Consider the following 14,071-nt stretch of genomic DNA (forward strand, 5'->3'; position numbering starts at 1 on the left):
TCTATGTCTATTCTTTCTTCATGCCAAAATCACCTTTCTCTGATAGAAAGGCTGTTAAGGAAACTAGCCAACTATGTCACCTTGGTACTTCATGATCCTAAGAAACCAAATAATGGTTTTTTCTTTCTCTTGTTTCCCTGCCCCACCCCCCATATGCATATATTTTATTAATGTTGTTGTTCTTATAATGTTGCATTGATTGTCATGTTGCAGTTTCTTAGCAAGTTTTTATTTTTGAAGATTAAAACAATTTTTTTGATACTCTTAATTACAAAGTGGGTATTGGGATCTTCCATTCCTTGGTTCACTCTCCAGATGGGTGCAATGGCTAGGTCCAGCCGCTTCTTCCAGGTCTCCTACCTGGATGGCAGGGGCCTGAGGACTTGGGCCAGCTTCTGTTGCTTCACCAACTGTGTTAGCAGCGAGCTGTATTATAAGAAGAGCAATCAGAGCTGAAGCCTGCATACATTTGGGCTGCTGGTCACAGGTGGTAGCTTTCCTTGCTATACCACAATGCTGGCCCTGGTATGCTTTAATTTATGCAGCAATTTGTATTTACATGATAGTCATATAGTATAAAATGAATAATTAACTGATATTCAGTACATTAATAATATTGTACCATGATTGGTACAAAAGAATACTGACAAATCCTCTAGGTCAGAATATTTTCATATTCATTAGGCAGTTACTTCCCATCTTTTCCTCCCCTGGCACTCAGAAACCACTGATTTGTTTTTCTGTATATTTTTGAATGAAATTCCCTGGATATTTTATATAAATATGTGATGGCTTCTATCACTAACATGGTGCTTCTGAGTTTCATGTATTTTGCAGCAAATATTGGTATTTTATATTTTATTTGTGTTTAAAATAGCATTTTGATCAAATCCTGATAGGTCACCAAAGCTGAGAAACTACAGGCAGTATTTGGGAATTTGTCAAGATAGCTCCAGAATTTTGAGATAGGCTCCCACTTTTAGAATGAAAATATTAAAAAGCAAACATAATCCCTCAAATGGACAATGTAGCCATCTTCAGAAGCAAGTGGAAAGATGTCTTGTTTGGTCTGTAACTGGGGACTTGGGAGATCCAGCCCAATTAAGAAAAAAATAGAATGTGCTGTGAGACTGACACAAAATGAGATTCATTCCATTGTGTTATGATCTTGGTTCGGCAGTGATGATACAGTAAGCCTTAATAACTGATAGAAAATAGATGGGAAGAATTTATATGCATTTAGTCAGTGTACTCTGAAGGGGAGAGAAATGTACATGGCAAAAGCGGATACCTAATCCCCAAGGGAAATCTCTTTTGTTGAGAAGTAGAGCTAGTTCATCAGCTCTCTCCGAAGGCAGGGTGAAATATCACTCAAGACAATCTAATTCTCTTTGCTCTGATTCTATGCTCATCAAGAGACCTTGAGGTTATTTGTTTGGGAGTTTGCTGGCAGAAACTCGTGTGGCTAATGGACATGAGTATTCCCATTTAGAAAAAAACACACTGACATTCTGAGGCACAAAGGGCCTATTGTACATCCATTGAGTCTATTGTACCTAGTGCAATTTCTAGCATAAGCCATATTCAGTAAATGTGCACTTAAAGACTAATAATCATGATGTCGATAGAATAAGTTGAGAAAAAATAAGCTTTGCTAGTCATTTTGCTATCTTTTGCAATGAAAGTCACTTGGAAATTTGGGTTTATAGGCTGTGTAATAATGTATTACACTATTAAATAGAAAAGAGTAAGTGTTAACTAGCTGCCCAGGGTAATTAAAATAAGTAACTAAATTGGATAAACCAGTGCTGTTATAATAATTTTAATAAAATGAATATAAGTAAAATCATTGATACATATGTACACACACACATATATATATATTTCAAATATTATTATACAGAGATACTGTGGAATATTGTTCAGCACACATACCAACTTCCTGAGAATGGTTGAGATACAGAGTCGTTGTATAATCTTGAGAGTCCTTTTATACAAGGACTCTCTGACTCTACTCTGGAAATACTTTCCATTTAGAGAAACTGCTGATATAATCAACCCCTGAAAGCATGTGTTTTTCTTCCATGGGCTTCATTTTCTAGCAAAAAGCAAACAAACAAACCAAGAATGATTACACAAGCCATTTTTAATTGAATAAATTTTGATTATTTTTCAAGGTTACATTTTAATAATTTTTTTTTTTAATCTGAAGGCATTTCTGCTGTAGTCACCAATGCTGCAACTTGCTCAAAATTCAGCAGCTTGTGTCCTGTGAGGAACCTAGTTGCCCTAATGTGTCATTTCTATTATTCCATCTCCCATTGTGGTAAAGCTATTCTAAATAACTATGAATTTATTGAAAAGCTGCTTTTTCTCTTACCCATGTAGTGATTTTCAGTAAAGACCACTGTTATGTCAAGAGTTGATGGAAATAGTTTTCTGATCAAATTGCCTAGTGAGGGTTATGGCAGCTTTCAGATTTATTTTTTACCTGGGTGTCTTAGTCTATTGCAATGAATGTGGGTTGCAGTGATTCCAAAGAGATTAGAGAAAGAAAAGAAGAAAAAAAAAAAGATAAGGCATAGAATTTTCTACCAGGGCAACATGCTTGAGTGCATTATCCAAAATCCATCAAGTGCTCCAAGAAAATGTGAGTTGCAACAAGGAGATGGGAATTGTGTCTCAGTGTGTGGTGTTTTGTTTTCTAGCAATGTGATGTTAAAATTTGCCATTGTGTGAAATACCAAGTATTCCTCCAAGTGACATTTCTCATCATTAGCTCAAAAATGATAGCTAAAATTAATACTTCACAATACTTATTTTAATAGAATGGGGTTTTTTTTCTAAAAAAATGTAATTATTTTAGAGCCAACATGTGACTTCTCAGAGATGGTTATCTTCGCCTAAGTTGCATAAGTGATTTACTGAATTTATTTGAGTCTTTAGTTTACATACTTAGATACATTATTCGTATGACTTCCAACTGACATTAAGTAGAAAGATATTCTACTATTCTTCTGGAAGAAAATGGTATAGATCAGTGTATTCCTCAGGAATGGATAAATTTCTAAGCTATGGCAATGTTAAATTCTAATACTAAAATTTTAATTTTCTTTAAGTGGATGAGAGAATTAGCATATACTTTAAGATGAGTACTGATGTATACATTAATGTCTTTGTTAAGTGTTGTAAATCCATTTGTTATCTATAGAACATTTTAAAAGATATATCTTAGAACATGCTAAAGTATATTATTTTTGTCATGGTTTTCAAAAAGAACCATATATCTTTAGTTTCTGTAGTTAGATAATAACATACATTTCTTTTTAAGTTCATATGAGCTATAAATCTTTATCTCCAAAATACATCTATAAATAATGAAAATTGTTTATTGGGTACACTTTTATTTGTCTTGTCAGCAGGCTTTGTGTAGGTCATCTAGCAAGAGAGAGATCCTAATGGAAGCATTCCCACTGACAACTTACCAGTTTAGGTCTCAGACTTGCAGTATGGAATTGGTAAGAGTTGATACCTAGTTTAGAGCGATGGCTGGCTAAATGCGCTGCTTGCACACATCAGGATCCTGTATGGGTGTCAGTTCATGTCCCTGCTCCTCCACTTCCCATTCTAGATCCCTGCCTGTGGCCTGGGAAAGCAGTCTGGGAAGGCCCAAAGACTTGGGACTCTGCACCCACGTGGGAGACCCGGAAGAAGCTCCTGGCGCCTGTCTTCAGATCGGCTCAGCTCTAGCCATTGCAGACATTTGGGGATTGAACCAGTAGACAGAGATGTTTCTTCTGTGTCTGCTTCTATCTGTAAATGTGATCTGCCTTTCCAGTAAAAATAAATGCAGCTTTTTTAAAAAAAGAGTTGATACCAAAGAAGAGTTTAAATACGAGGATCTGAAATAATTTGCAGGAGAGGAAATGCTTTAAATAAAGTGTCTGATTGGTTGGGAGATCAGAAAATGAGAATGATCTCAAGTGTGTGTGTAGGGGATGGTGTGGATGGTGGGATGTGGAATTGTTGCAGTTGGGTCTGTGGAAGTATGAAAAAAATACAGTGGTTTCAGAGATCTAGAGGCCTTTAGAGAAATGGTATTGCGTGATTCCAAGTAAAATGATGATAATGAGATACATAAAAGAGGATTTTATAAGGCTATAGCAGTATCTTGAAACGGAATCTTTTAGGATATGAGAAAATTCCATAGGGTTTTAAGTATACAATTTCCAGATTTAGGAAATTAATTTCTTAAGCATATGAAGGGCAGATTAGTGTAGAAAGCCAATGATCAAGGTTAGTTAGGAAGACCCTGGTGCTGTCTAGGCAAGAGAGAATAAATTAAGCAGGTATGTAAAAATGGGATAAGAATGATATAGCCAGGATGTTTATTTAGCTCAAAGCTAAATAGCACATTGAATTCAAAATGCTTTCTGTTCTAAGAAAATTATGAACTACTTACATATTTGATTATTGGTAAACAGAGGACAAAATTGATGACACTATTATATAATGACGTAATAGGTTATGAAAATCAAATTTGATAAAACAAATCATGTTTTATAGCCTTAACATCTCCACGTTTTCATCTGGAACTTTTTGTATTTTCTCTCATTCCATTATTTTCTACTATACATAATTGTAAAAACGGTAGATACTTCACATTACAGATATTTTATTTATTTCTTATCTGCATTTAGGATTCTATTTTATACATAACCCATAATTTATATTAGATTACGCTGTTTATGGTTGTTTGGGTTATTTCCATGTGTTTTGCTGTTGTGACTAAAGCTGCTAGGAACACATGGTGGATGTATGAGTGTTTTGGTAAGAGAGAGAGTTGCTAGAGCATGGTGAATATGTATTAACATTTACGTATTGCAGATACAGGCACAGATATTTCCAGCTGGCGTTTAACATGAATACTGTGCAACAGTTCTGCACGCGCTGTGTATCCACAAGTACTTACTCATTGTGTTTTTGAAAATCTGAGTACTTGACCGGATTTTTCTATATATATCAACTAAAACACAAACATTCATTTTATTTGGGAAGAGGATTAGTTTTCAAATGACATTTTAGAAGACAATATTTAGTAACTAGAAGTAATTCAATCATTGAACCAGTGGTACTTCAAATGATGAAATTATTGGTCAAATAGTACCTTAGAGAAACTCTAAAATTTGCTTTAAAAGTTTTGATGATTTATCTTTCGGACCCAATGACTACGTCCTAAAATAATTTATCAGATCATTTTGTGTAATCGTCATAGGAAACATAACTCTATTAACCTATAATAATAACTATGAAGTAACTATAATTTGTCAAAAGAAGTTTCCAGATATATTTCTGGCATAAAGGTAATGACAATGGCATAAAGAATAATAGGACAATGAAATTATAAGTTAAAATTCATTCTAACTTTTATCCTAAATTGGTATGTACCCCTAAATTAAGGTTGCTTGAAGTGATTATTAAATTTAGTACTAGGAAATGTGCTTGTGACTGGGAAGAAATTGTGGAGGAAAGAGTGTAATGTGTAGCATCTGTTTAGATTTTCATTCTGTTCCACATGGACAAAGTGTGTTGATAAGTAAACACTTAAAATTATGCAGTATTGATAATGCTGAAAAAGAAAAGACATTTGAAAGAGACAAAACTTTTCAAGGAAGCCTATGGAAGAATTTATTTTGTTTGCCAAGGTCACTGAAATAAATAGGAAACATGTACAGTTAGATGTCATTGTGGACTAACCCTGGAAAGGCAGGGGCAAATGGAATCCAAATTAATTTTCGCCTCAGCCATTAGTTTCATCTGTTTGTCACCAGTGGGTTTGATAACAGGAATGTAACCTGACGTTTGTTTTTCATTCCATTTAATGTCTTCTTTCTTTTGGTGGAAATGGTGACAGGAAAAGGAAGAAACCTAAATAATCCCAGTGAATTAAGAAACTAAGTAAGAGCCAGCACTCTCTTTTAGCTGCCCAGTGGTGAACAAACAAGCATTAGATGCAACAAAGAGCTTCTAAATATTCACACTTCTAAAGGTAGATCCCAGACTACTGTCCAGTTTCTGTAGAATCCTGAAGATCATATGGTTTCTTTCTGTGTACATCGCTTTGAAAATTAACGAATAAAACCATAGTTCTATCCATATGTTCTCATAAGTGGACAGAATATATTTAAAGGAAAAAGCTAAACATCAACCAAAACATGTGTGCATATGTTTATGTCAACCTGTGTGTGTGTACATGTCCATATCCGGTTGTTTTGCATGGAAGCATGATCTGAAAGAGATTTTACTCCAGTTGAAGAAGAGAAATCAGTAGGGATAACTTGGGATGACTCTTGATGGATTGTGTTGCAGAAGACTTGACAGGAGAGGAAGAAGGCAGTTGTAGGAGAAAATCACTACTCTGGGGAAGAGAAAGAAGTGGAATTATTAAATATAGGCTTGTCAGCAGTGGACAGATTACTGTTAACCGAGAGGAAAGAAGGAAGACAATGCTAAAAGTGGGTAATAGAATTTTAAAATCCTCAGTTTATTTATCAGTAACCCCCACCGACTGATTTTAACTGGAAGTAATGAAATAGTGGTTTTCCATTGAGCAGTTTGTTTTTCCCATTGAGCAATTTTTGAGCAGATATTTCTGAACAGAAGAGGTACTGGAGTTCCAGGAAAATGAGACCCAGTTATTTTATGTTTGGTGGTTATCATGCTTAAAAGTGCGAAGTGTTTTCCCTTTTTTGATTTTCAGAGATGAATTCCCTGTTAGCTGTATGTTTAGGCATCTATACTTGAATTTTAAGCACTTCACTTTTACTCTTGCTATTCAGTAAACTCCATGGTTATGAACCTTTGTAGTGTACCTTAGAGAAAAATTCATCTGTGAGTTTTAAAATATAAATCACAAATTTTTTCTTAATACAAATATGTATTTATTCACGATTAGTGTATTAAATGACTAGCTGAAGTTTTTAAGAAATATCCAAGTCAAATATTCACTGAAACTTTTTTGTGAATTATTTTTATGAGCCTAAAATATGAATGTTTTACCTGTCATTCTCTGGCTATGTTAAAACCAGCTTAATACCAATGGGATACCAATACATTGGGATACCAAGGTATTTATTGTCATTTGTATATTACTTCGAAAAACATATAAAGGGAGCATCATAACTTAAATCTCTGGCATATGCTTGGCTATTACATTTATCAAAATTACATCAGTCACGTTTGAAAAACTGTTAGTATGATGCAACTAAATCACTGCAACCAGATAAAATACAATAAGAAAGCATTAAGAAAGTTGTTTCGTGTTTCTGAGAGACCAATTTCAAGTAACCTTTCTTATGAATTTGTTGAGTTAGTTATTGAGAAATAAAAAATAAAAACTGAGAAGCTATTTTTCCCCTATTGGGGCCATCAGTGTACTTTAGGTTCCAGAAAAATGGAGATAGGTTGTTATTTTACAGGGTCACTAGAATTATCAGGATGAAAACTTATGTAATTCTGAGATTTTTAGCCTGACAAACATGATTATTCTAAATATTTCCTCGATTGTGTTCACAATAAACCTTTTGCCACAGTTTGTTGTTACAGTGCTGCTATTTTGTGATTGTTATTGGCACTGAAATGTTATTTAACAGAAAGGACACTTGCTGTATTCCTCCATTTTTATTATTTTCAAAATACATCTATGTTTTTTGAGGTAATGACTTCGTTTTGTCTCAGGTAGCTGGGTTATTGTAATTAATGCAAAATTAGTAGAGAGGCTGGCATGTATAAGAGATGTATAAAGGCAGCTACCAAGCCAAGTTAATATCAAGGCAACATCTTGATTTATTAATGTGATTTTTTTTTTCCAACACCAAGTACTCCAAAGACAATCTTAAATGTTTTTGGGAGCCTGATATTAGAGATCAGGCATCAGTAGAAAGTCTTTTTTCAGCTGAAATCATAAACAGCAGTCTGAGTTTGGCTCTTCGGGAATTAGTGATGAAATGTTAAAACCTGTGCATAACTCAAAGCATGTGGAAATAACGGAATTGTTATTCTTTTTATTCCAAAATGCCAATTCTCCCAGGCTCAAGAGCATAGTTGATGTGTCACAGTGGTGAATACTGAAGCCTTTTTCCTTGTATTCACTCACTCAACAGCTGTTGTTAAAAATGCACAATTTGCTAGCAACTGTTCTTGAAATTAGTCATAATCCAGACTGAATGATTACTGAATGTAAACATACTGTGTTCCTTTTCTTTTCTTTTTTTAAAGATCTGTTTATATTCAAAAAGGCAGCATGACAGTGTTGTGGGATAGGGGGAAACACTGACACGAAGAGAGATCTTCCATCTGCAACAAAAAAAGTAATAATGGAATGTGGGCAGACCTTAATTAATGATTCTGAATGGAGGAAACCAGCAAAAGTGTACATAATATGATTCCATCTATATAAAATCCTAGAACATGCAAACTGTAGCGTCATACATTAGTGCTTGCCTTGGGAAACAGGGTAGGTGAAGGGACCACAGCCAGGGTAGTACTTGGCTGAATCCAGGGGTCAGGAACTCCATCCTGGTCTCCCGTGTGGGTGGCCCTGGGCCGTCTTCCATTGCCTTTTCAGATCCATTAGCAGGAAGTTGGATTGAAAGCAGAGTAGCCAATACTTGAACTGCCTTGCAAATAGTGGCTTAACCCACAGCGCCGAGGAGCTGGCTAGATATGCTACATTTTAACATGTTATTTCAAAACTATTTCAGGCACCAGTGTATGGTTTGAGTTTCTGCATTTATAACAAAATTTATTGGGTACTAATAAAAGAAGTCAGCCTCTTGTTAAACACTGTCTTTCTCATGGCTCTTCCTTTTCTTGTGGGATTGAAATTCTTTTCCTAATAAAATTTCAGGCTGAACCTTGAAAAGCTCTTTTGAAAATGTCCAATTCTGGAAAACAGCATGTCCTTTAAAAAAAAATTAGCAAGGTATAATCAATGTATTCTATACTTCATGTATTTAAGTTGTATAATTTAATAAACCAATATATGTGCAGTCTTCAAACTATACCATAATATGGTTCATTCCCACGTTTCAGCGTACACACATATAATATAATATAATATAATATAATATAATATAATATAATATAATATAATATAATATAATATAATATAAGTTGGCTGTTCCTCTGAAAGTTGCTAACTGTCCCCTGGGTATGATGCCTCCCACCTCTTCCTGTATCATTTCCAAAGGGAACCACTGATGTAATTTCTGTCACATTAGTTTGCAATTAATAGGGGTTTATATAAATGGAATCCAACCAGAATTGTTATTTAGGGTTTGCCTGTGTTCTGTGCATCATCATTTTTGTTGTAATGTATTACTCCATGATATGTGTAGATTATCACTTGTTTATTTATTTACCTACTGATGATGGGACATTTAGGTTATTTCCAGGTTTGACATTAAATTTAAGGCTGTTGTGTATATTAACAAGGAGGTCATTGCATGAACCCATGCTTTCCATTCTAGGAAAATATGTAGGAGTAGGCAGCCTGAGTTATATAGTAGATATAGGTGAGATGATATGGTCAGTCTTTATGGTTTAAGCATTATAATAGGCATGTAGCAATATTTCATCATAGTGATAATTTATGTTTGTGTAATGGACAATGATATTAAGCATGTTTTCTTGTTCTTACTGTGCATCCATCATAGTCTTGATTTCATTCAGATGTCTTTAAGTTTGATTTGCTTTGGTTGTTTTGAAAATTCCTTCTGATGATATATTCTGAACAGAGGTTGTCATTCAAACAAATATTGTGCATATTTTATAATTTTCTTCCTGCACACCTCTCTATTCCTTATCTCAACAATGTCTCTTGAAAATTCAGAATACTTCATTTTGATTTTATTTTTATTATTCTGTTATGATTCTAATTTTTATGCCAAATGTTTGAAACCATGCCTTAAGATGATGGATATTATCTTGCATGTTTGTATCTAGACATTTTGTAGTTCTAGATTTTGAAATTTAAATTTGTGAGGCAGATACCTAGGCACCTAGTACAACAGTTAAGATGTTCTAGGGATTCTTACAATCACGATTGGATCATCTAGGCTCACCTGCTGGCTTTGTTTGAGATTCTAGCTTCCTGTTGGACTTTGGGAAGCAGGAAGTGGTGGCTGAAGTAATGAAGTAATGAGTCTTTTTTTTTTTAAGATTTATTTTTATTATTGGAAAGACGGATATACAGAGAGGACAGACAGAGAGGAAGATCTTCCGTCCGATGATTCACTCCCCAAGTGAGCACAACGGCCAGTGCTATGCCAATCCGAAACCAGGAGCCTCTTCCAGGTCTCCCACGCGGGTGCAGGGTCCCAAAGCTTTGGGCCATCCTGGACTGCTTTCCCGGGCCACAGGCAGGGAGCTGGAAGGGAAGTGGGGTTGTCGGGATAGAACCGGCGCCCATATGGGATCCCGGGGGTGCAAGGCGAGGACCTTAACCACTGAGCCACTGCGCCGGGCCCGAAGTAATGAGTCTTTATATGGGAGACTCAGACTGAGTTCCTGAATCCTTATTGTAGACCTTAAAAAAAAAAAAAAAAGAAACAGCAGTGATAGGGTACCATCTCGCATTTTTCTGTCTGATGGAAGCAATATATTATATGATATAACATGTTGATCAAGTTTGTCCTTTGATATATAGCTATTTGATGTTTTTAACACCATTGATTGAAAGGGCTGCTTATCTGCTCATTTATTCTTGTATGTTTTTCATAACTAATTGGCCATATGAAAGTATTCCAAAAAGCTCATGGAAGAATTAAAATGAAAATCCATATATTTTGGGGCACACCATTTTTAAAAAATTTCTGCATAGCTTTTTAGAAATGATTTGTTTATTTTACTTGAAAGAGGGAGGGAGAGAGAGAGAGAGAGAGAGAGAGAGAGAGAGAGAGAGAGAGAGAGAGAGAAAGAGACATTCTGAATCTACTGCTTTATGCTCCAAATAATTGCAATGGTTGGAGCTGGGCCAGTCTGAGCAAGAGCCACGAGCTTTTTCTGGATCTCTCACATGGATGCAGGGGCCTAAAGATTCGAGCCATCCTCATCTGCTTTCCCGGGCCATATGCAGGGAGGTGGATCAGCAGTAGAGCAGCTGGAACTCAAACTGGTACCCACATGGGATGCCAGCACCAAAGGCAGAGAAGCTTAACCTACTATGCTAAGGTGCTGGTCGCTACATAGCTTTAATTTTGTTTTTAATGAAAAGATAGATTTAAAGAGAGGATACACAGAAAGATCTTCCATTTGTTGGCATATAATGCCTGTTTTTGTGAACTTTTTCAAGACACTTTGCAGGCATGAATTTCAAATTATTTTTTGTTAAGTCTGTTTTTTATTCTAGTTTCTGTGTATTTTTGGAAGGCTGTTATATACGTTTGAATACTTTTCTAGACTCTTTGAACTAGTTATGTATTTGACTTATTCTTACATTATCAGTTTACGTTCTTGAATATTAAAGAATTAAAATAAATGTTTAGGTCAGATAATATCAACTTTTCTATTTTGTTATTTTCACTATTCTAGTTTTTTTGCACATCTCTTTATATTTATGAATTACCTTATCAATTTTTATTTAACAGCATTAGAACTTTGATTACTATTTTATTGATCTACCAATAACTTAAGAAGAAATAGCATCTTAATAATATTTAAGTTCATGAATATTATGAATCTCTGCTTATTTTATCTTGATTTTATTTTTTGTGGTGCTTTTTATGCTTTACAGTGCATGGAGTCTACAGATTTTTTTTAAAAGATTTATTTTTATTTTTTTTTATTGGAAAGGCGGATATACAGAGAGGACAGACAGAGAGGAAGATCTTCCGTCCGATGATTCACTCCCCAAGTAAGCACAACAGCCAGTGCTATGCCGATCCAAAACCAGGAGCCTCCTCCAGGTCTCCCACGCGGGTGCAGGATCCCAAGGCTTTGGGCCATCCTGGACTGCTTTCCCAGGCCACAGGCAGGGAGCCGGAAGGGAAGCGGGGCTGCCGGGATAGAACCGGCGCCCATATGGGATTACAGATATTTTGTCATATTTATCATGTATGACATTTTTATTCTGGTTTAAATTATATTCTTTTAAAATTGTAGAACTTAAAAGTATTTATTAATTCATTTGAAAGAGTTACAGAGGTTGGGAGAATCAAAAAGAGAGCAAGAGAATAAGAGAGAGGTCTTTCACCTGCTGGTGCACCCCTAGTAGCTGTGGCAGCCTGAATTGGACCTGTCTGAAGCCAGGACAGGATCCAATAGCTTCTTCCAGATCTCCCCTGACAGTAAGTAGTGAGGCCATGCACATGGGCTGTCCTCTGCTTTCCCAGGCACATTAGAAGGGAGCTGCATCAGAAGTGGAGCAGCCAGTACACAAATCAACATGGCATGCCAGGATCACATGTGGAGCACACTAGGCCCCTAAATTACAGTTTTTGGTTGCTCAGTGTTAGCCTCTATGTTTTTTGAAAAATATATTTTTATTTTATTGGAAAGACAGATTTGCAGAGAGAAGGAGAGACAGAGAGAAAGACCTTCTATTTATTGGTTCACTCCCCAAATGACTGGAGATAAGCACATCCAAAGCCAGGAGTTAGGAGCCTCTTCCAGGTCTTCCACATGGGTGCAGGGTCCCAAGAACTTGGATCATCTCTCATTGCTTTCCCAGATCATAAGCAGGAAGTTGGATGCGAAGTGGAACAGTCGGGGCAGAACCTGTGTGCCTACATGGGATGCTAGTGATTGCAGGCTGAGAATTATTCAGTCAAGCCGTTGTTTCAACCCCAGTATTAGTATCTGTATTTACTTAAACATTTTTAATTAAGAGACAGAGAGAGGGAGAAACAGGCAAGAGCTCCTATCCTTTGGTTCATTCGCCAAATGCCTACAATATCCAGTGATAGGCCGGGCTGAAACAGGGAGCCAGAAGCTCGCTCCAGATCTTCTCTGTGAGTGGCAGGATTCCACTACTTGAGCCATGACTTCTGCCTTTCAGGGTGTGAACTATTCGGAAGATGGAATAAGGAGCAAGGGTTAGTATTAAACCCAAATACTTTAACACTCTTGGGTGTATTTTTTAAAATTTACTCTTTTATTTATTTGATCGTAAGTTTTAGATAGAGACTGATGGACAAAGAGATATCTGTTCCATCTGCTGGCTTACTTCCCAGCTGGCTCCAACATCCAGCACTTGGTCAAGCTGAAGCCAGGTACCAGGTCTCCCATGCTAATGACATGAGTTCAAGTACTATGGCCATCTTGTATTGCTTTCTCACTGCATTAGCAAAGAGCTGAATCAGAAGTAGAGCAATTAAGACTTGAGCTGGCATTTATGTGACATGCAGACCTTGTAGATGCTGGCTTTAGGGGCTATGCCAAAGCACTTGTTCCCTACTTTTGTATACTCAGCCCCAATTGTGCATGGATATCCCAACTGTATTGTTAACTGCTAAGTCAACCACCTGGGCTTGTTATTGTGTTTTTGCTTGTTGACCTTGTATTCTTAAGCCTTGATAAACTTGTTCATTAAATCTGGAAGTTCTTTTCCTTTTCTTTATCTTTCCGTCTTTGTTTCTTTCTCTCTTCCTTCCTTCCTTTGTTTTTCTGTAAAGTACATTGTATTTTTCCTAATTATGAAGTTTGAGAATAAAGACAGTTTGTTTTATTTTTTATTTGCCATGTAATTCATAACTAGTACCTCTTTATAATGTTACATAGCAGTAGGTGGGAATGATATTACTTTATTCCTCATCATTATTATTATTTTGAAGTCAAAAAGCATCCAGCTCCCTGCCTGTGTCGTGGGAAAGCAGTCAAGAACAGTCCAAAGTCTTGGGACCCTGTACCCGCATGGGAGACCTGGAGGAGGCTCCTGACTTCAGATTAGCTCAGCTCTAGCCATTGCAGCCACTTGGGGGAGTGAATCAATGGATGCAAGATCTTTCTCTCTGTCTCTGTTCCTCTCTTTTTATCTGCCTTTCCAATAAAAATAAGTAAATCTTAAAAAAAA

The sequence above is a fragment of the Ochotona curzoniae genome, unplaced genomic scaffold (genome assembly GCF_017591425.1).
Source record: "Ochotona curzoniae isolate NIBS_2020 unplaced genomic scaffold, NIBS_Ocur_1.0 scaffold_4701, whole genome shotgun sequence".
Taxonomy (NCBI): Eukaryota; Metazoa; Chordata; class Mammalia; order Lagomorpha; family Ochotonidae; genus Ochotona; species Ochotona curzoniae.